This window comes from Blennius ocellaris (genome assembly GCF_963422515.1).
Source record: "Blennius ocellaris genome assembly, contig: SCAFFOLD_173, whole genome shotgun sequence".
In the NCBI taxonomy this organism is placed as follows: Eukaryota; Metazoa; Chordata; class Actinopteri; order Blenniiformes; family Blenniidae; genus Blennius; species Blennius ocellaris.
The window spans coordinates 22,501-30,000 of NW_027661953.1; positions in this window are offsets into that span (position 1 = coordinate 22,501).

Consider the following 7,500-nt stretch of genomic DNA (forward strand, 5'->3'; position numbering starts at 1 on the left):
CAAATGTGACAAACTACCATCAAACATGACAAACTTCCATCAAACGTGACAAACTACCATCAAACGTGACAAACTACAATAAAACTACCATCAAATGTGACAAACTACCATCAAACATGACAAACTACCATCAAACGTGACAAACTACAATAAAACTACCATCAAACGTGACAAACTACCATCAAACATGACAAACTACCATCAAACGTGACAAACTACAATAAAACTACCATCAAATGTGACAAACTACCATCAAACATGACAAACTTCCATCAAACGTGACAAACTACCATCAAACGTGACAAACTACAATAAAACTACCATCAAACGTGACAAACTACCATCAAACGTGACAAACTACCATCAAACGTGACAAACTACAATAAAACTACCATCAAACGTGACAAACTACCATCAAACGTGACAAGCTACAATAAAACTACCATCAAATGTGACAAACTACCATCAAACATGACAAACTACAATAAAACTACCATCAAATGTGACAAACTACCATCAAACATGACAAACTTCCATCAAACGTGACAAACTACCATCAAACGTGACAAACTACAATAAAACTACCATCAAATGTGACAAACTACCATCAAACATGACAAACTACCATCAAACGTGACAAACTACAATAAAACTACCATCAAACGTGACAAACTACCATCAAACATGACAAACTACCATCAAACGTGACAAACTACAATAAAACTACCATCAAACGTGACAAACTACCATCAAACATGACAAACTACCATCAAACATGACAAACTACCATCAAACGTGACAAACTACAATAAAACTACCATCAAATGTGACAAACTACCATCAAACATGACAAACTTCCATCAAACGTGACAAACTACCATCAAACGTGACAAACTACAATAAAACTACCATCAAATGTGACAAACTACCATCAAACATGACAAACTACCATCAAACGTGACAAACTACAATAAAACTACCATCAAACGTGACAAACTACCATCAAACATGACAAACTACCATCAAACGTGACAAACTACAATAAAACTACCATCAAATGTGACAAACTACCATCAAACATGACAAACTTCCATCAAACGTGACAAACTACCATCAAACGTGACAAACTACAATAAAACTACCATCAAACGTGACAAACTACCATCAAACGTGACAAGCTACAATAAAACTACCATCTAGACGAAACCACCCCCTCCAGACGACACCACCTCCTCCAGACAACTCCACCCCCTCTAGATGACTCCACCCCCTCCAGATGACTCCACCCCCTCCAGACGACTCCACCCCCTCTAGATGACTCCACCCCCTCTAGATGACTCCACCCCCTCCAGACGACTCCACCCCCTCCAGATGAAGACTGAGGCGACCTCACCTTCTGCCTGCTGCTCCCTGATTGGCCGACTCCTCTGTGACGTCACTCTCAGGTGTTTGCTCCGCCCATAATCCTCCCTGAGCAGGTAGAACCAACCCGAGAGCTGCCGAGAGCACAAGAAGGTTAACCAGAGCACAAGTTAACCTACAGGTAAACTGCTAGTTAACCCACAGGTGGAGTTGAGGTTAACTCACCTGGCAGGCAGAGACCAGCGAGTTGATCCTGAAGCTCATGCAGCCAATCAGCTGCCGGCACCTGAGACAGACACACAGACGGACACCATGAGGCTCCGCCTCCATTTGTAAACCTCCACCAATCATCTGATCGCACCTGACAATCAATGATGCGTTCACTGACCTCCTGTCACATGACCTCCCGTCACACGACCTCCTGAAGACTGAAACCAGCAACCTGCTGAGGAGCAACTCCGCTGTGACACACCTGGAACACACACCTGTGATGAGACATCACGGGACAGAACGGGACGGGACGGGACAGAACGTGACGGGACGGGACAGAACAGGACGGGAGAGGACAGAACAGGACGGGACAGGACAGAACGGGACGGGACGGAACGGGACGGGACAGAACGTGACGGGACGGGACAGGACAGAACGGGACGGGACGGGACGGAATGGGACGGGACGGGACAGAACGTGACGGGACGGGACAGGACGGGACAGGACAGAACGTGACGGGACGGGACAGGACGGGACAGGACAGAACGGGACGGGACGGGACGGAATGGGACGGGACGGGACAGAACGTGACGGGACGGGACAGGACGGGACAGGACAGAACGTGACGGGACGGGACAGGACGGGACAGGACAGAACGGGACGGGACGGGACGGAATGGGACGGGACGGGACAGAACGTGACGGGACGGGACAGGACGGGACAGGACAGAACGTGACGGGACGGGACAGGACGGGACAGGACAGAACGGGACGGGACGGGACGGGACGGAATGGGACGGGACGGGACAGAACGTGACGGGACGGGACAGGACAGAACGGGACAGGACATAACGGGACGGGACGTGACGGAATGGGACGGGAAGGGACAGAACGTGACGGGACGGGACAGGACGGGACGGGACAGAACGGGACGGGACGGGACAGAACGTGACGGGACGGGACAGAACAGGACGGGAGAGGACAGAACAGAACGGGACAGGACAGAACGGGACGGGACGGGACGGGACGGAATGGGACGGGAAGGGACAGAACGTGACGGGACGGGACAGGACGGGACGGGACAGAACGGGACGGGACGGGACAGAACGTGACGGGACGGGACAGAACAGGACGGGAGAGGACAGAACAGAACGGGACAGGACAGAACGGGACGGGACGGGACGGGACGGGACGGGACGTGACGGGACGGGACGGAATGGGACGGGACGGGACAGAACAGGACGGGAGAGGACAGAACAGGACGGGACAGGACAGGACGGGACAGGACAGAACGTGACGGGACGGGACGGGACAGAACGTGACAAGACGGGACAGAACAGGACGGGACAGGACAGAACGGGACGGAACGGGACGGAATGGGACGGGACGGGACAGAACGGGACGGGACGGGACAGAACAGGACGGGAGAGGACAGAACAGGACGGGACAGGACAGAATGGGACGGGACGGGACGGGACGGGACAGAACGTGACGGGACGGGACAGAACAGGACGGGAGAGGACAGAACAGGACGGGACAGGACAGAACGGGACGGGACGGAACGGAACGGGACGGGACAGGACAGAACGTGACGGGACGGAATGGGACGGGACGGGACAGAACGTGACGGGACGGGACAGGACGGGACAGGACAGAACGGGACGGGACGGAACGGGACGGGATGGGACAGAACGTGACATCACGGGACAGAACGGGACGGGACGGGACAGAACGGGACGGGACGGAGCGGAACGGGACGGGACAGGACAGAACGGGACGGGACGGAATGGAACGGGACGGGACAGAACGTGACGGGACGGGACAGGACGGGACAGGACAGAACGGGACGGGACGGAACGGGACGGGATGGGACAGAACGTGACATCACGGGACAGAACGGGACGGGACGGGACGGGACGGGACAGAACGTGACGGGACGGGACAGAACAGGACAGGAGAGGACAGAACAGGACGGGACAGGACAGAACGGGACGGAATGGGACGGGACGGGACAGAACGTGACGGGACGGGACAGAACAGGACGGGAGAGGACAGAACAGGACGGGACAGGACAGAACGGGACGGGACGGAACGGGATGGGACGGAATGGGATGGGACGGGACAGAACGTGACGGGACGGGACAGAACCGGACGGGAGAGGACAGAACAGGACGGGACAGGACAGAACGGAACGGGACGGGACGGGACAGGACAGAACGGGACGGGACGGAATGGGGCAGAACGTGACGGGACGGGACAGGACAGAACGGGACGGGACGGAATGGGACGGGACGGGACAGAACGTGACGGGACGGGACAGAACGTGACATCACGGGACAGAACGGGACGGGACGGGACAGAACGGGACGGGACGGAACGGAACGGGACGGGACAGGACAGAACGGGACGGGACGGAATGGAACGGGACGGGACAGAACGTGACGGGACAGGACAGGACGGGACAGGACAGAACGGGACGGGACGGAACGGGACGGGACGGGATGGGACAGAACGTGACGGGACGGGACAGAACAGGACAGGAGAGGACAGAACAGGACGGGACAGGACAGAACGGGACGGAATGGGACGGGACGGGACAGAACGTGACGGGACGGGACAGAACAGGACGGGAGAGGACAGAACAGGACGGGACAGGACAGAACGGGATGGGACGGAACGGGATGGGACGGAATGGGATGGGACGGGACAGAACGTGACGGGACGGGACAGAACCGGACGGGAGAGGACAGAACAGGACGGGACAGGACAGAACGGAACGGGACGGGACGGGACAGGACAGAACGGGACGGGACGGAATGGGACAGAACGTGACGGGACAGGACAGGACAGAACGGGACGGGACGGAATGGGACGGGACGGGACAGAACGTGACGGGACGGGACAGAACGTGACATCACGGGACAGAACGGGACGGGACGGGACAGAACGGGACGGGACGGAACGGAACGGGACGGGACAGGACAGAACGGGACGGGACGGAATGGAACGGGACGGGACAGAACGTGACGGGACAGGACAGGACGGGACAGGACAGAACGGGACGGGACGGAACGGGACGGGACGGGATGGGACAGAACGTGACATCACGGGACAGAACGGGACGGGACGGGACGGGACGGAACGGGACGGGACGGGACAGAACGTGACGGGACGGGACAGAACAGGACAGGAGAGGACAGAACAGGACGGGACAGGACAGAACGGGACGGAATGGGACGGGACGGGACAGAACGTGACGGGACGGGACAGAACAGGACGGGAGAGGACAGAACAGGACGGGACAGGACAGAACGGGACGGGACGGAACGGGATGGGACGGAATGGGACGGGACGGGACAGAACGTGACGGGACGGGACAGAACAGGACGGGAGAGGACAGAACAGGACGGGACAGGACAGAACGGGACGGAACGGAACGGAACGGGACGGGACGGGACGGGACAGGACAGAACGGGACGGGACGGAATGGGACAGAACGTGACGGGACGGGACAGGACAGAACGGGACGGGACGGAATGGGACGGGACGGGACAGAACGTGACGGGACGGGACAGAACGTGACGGGAGAGGACAGAACAGGACGGGACAGGACAGAACGGGATGGGACGGGACAGGACAGAACGGGACGGGACGGAACGGAACGGGACGGGACAGAACGTGACGGGACGGGACAGGACAGAACGGGACGGAATGGGATGGGACGGGACAGAACGGGACGGGACGGGACAGAACGTGACGGGACGGGACAGAACAGGACGGGAGAGGACAGAACAGGACGGGACAGGACAGAACGGGACGGGACGGGACGGAACGGGACGGGACAGAACCTGACGGGACTGGACAGGACGGGACGGGACGGAATGGGACGGGACAGAACAGGACGGGAGATGACAGAACAGGACGGGACAGGACAGAACGGGACGGGACGGGACGGGACGGAACGGGACGGGACGGAACGGGACGGGACGGGACAGAACCTGACGGGACGGGACGGGACGGGACGGGACAGGACGGGACAGGACAGAACGGGACGGGACGGGACGGGACAGAACGTGACGGGATGGGACAGAACAGGACGGGACTGGACAGGACGGGATGGGACGGGACGGAATGGGACGGGACGGGACGGGACAGAACGTGACGGGACGGGACAGGACAGGACGGGACAGGACAGGACGGGACGGGACGGAATGGGACAGGACGGGACAGGACGGGACAGAACGGGACGGGATGGGATGGGACAGAACGTGACGGAACGGGACGGGACAGGACAGAACGGGACGGGACGGAACGGGACGGGACAGGATGGGACGGGACAGGACAGAACGGGACGGGACGGAACGGGACGGGACGGGACAGAACGGGACGGGACGGAACGGGACGGGACGGGACAGGATGGGACGGGACTGGACAGAACGGGACGGGACCGGACCGAATGGGACGGGATGGGATGGGACAGAACGTGACGGGACAGAACGTGACGGGACAGAACGGGACATGACAGGACGGGACAGACGCTCACAGCGTGAAGCTGGTTCGGTACTCGGGGTTCCTGCAGTTCCAGACCGTCGGGGTTCTCACGGCCCCCTGCAGGTCAGAGGTCACCGCCAGCTGCAAACACAAACACAGCGTCAGGAATCGAACCTGCGACCTGATGGGTCAAACCACTGGTCCACTGTCACCTTCACGAAGGAGTCACATGACCTGGACGACCTCGTCAGACTGCGGGCCTCGTGGACTGAAGACAAAACACCAACAATCATCAGTAACTCATCAACAATCCATTAGTAACTACTCAGTAACTCATCAGTAACTCATCAACAATCCATCAGTAACTACTCAGTAACTCATCAGTAACTCATCAACAATCCATCAGTAACTACTCAATAACTCATCAGTAACTCATCAACAATCCATCACTAACTCATCACTAACTCATCAACAATCCATCACTAACTCATCAGTAACTCATCAGTAACTCATCAACAATCCATCACTAACTCATCAGTAACTCATCACTAACTCATCAACAATCCATCACTAACTCATCAGTAACTCATCACTAACTCATCAACAATCCATCACTAACTCATCAGTAACTCATCACTAACTCATCAACAATCCATCAGTAACTACTCAGTAACTCATCAGTAACTCATCAACAATCCATCAGTAACTACTCAATAACTCATCAGTAACTCATCAACAATCCATCACTAACTCATCAGTAACTCATCAACAATCCATCACTAACTCATCAGTAACTCATCAACAATCCATCACTAACTCATCAGTAACTCATCACTAACTCATCAACAATCCATCACTAACTCATCAGTAACTCATCACTAACTCATCAACAATCCATCACTAACTCATCAGTAACTCATCACTAACTCATCAACAATCCATCACTAACTCATCAGTAACTCATCAACAATCCATCACTAACTCATCAGTAACTCATCAACAATCCATCACTAACTCATCAGTAACTCATCAACAATCCATCACTAACTCATCAGTAACTCATCAACAATCCATCACTAACTCATCAACAATCCATCACTAACTCATCAGTAACTCATCAACAATCCATCACTAACTCATCAGTAACTCATCACTAACTCATCAACAATCCATCACTAACTCATCAGTAACTCATCACTAACTCATCAACAATCCATCACTAACTCATCAGTAACTCATCACTAACTCATCAACAATCCATCACTAACTCATCAGTAACTCATCAACAATCCATCAGTAACTCATCACTAACTCATCAACAATCCATCACTAACTCATCAGTAACTCATCACTAACTCATCAACAATCCATCACTAACTCATCAGTAACTCATCACTAACTCATCAACAATCCATCACTAACTCATCAGTAACTCATC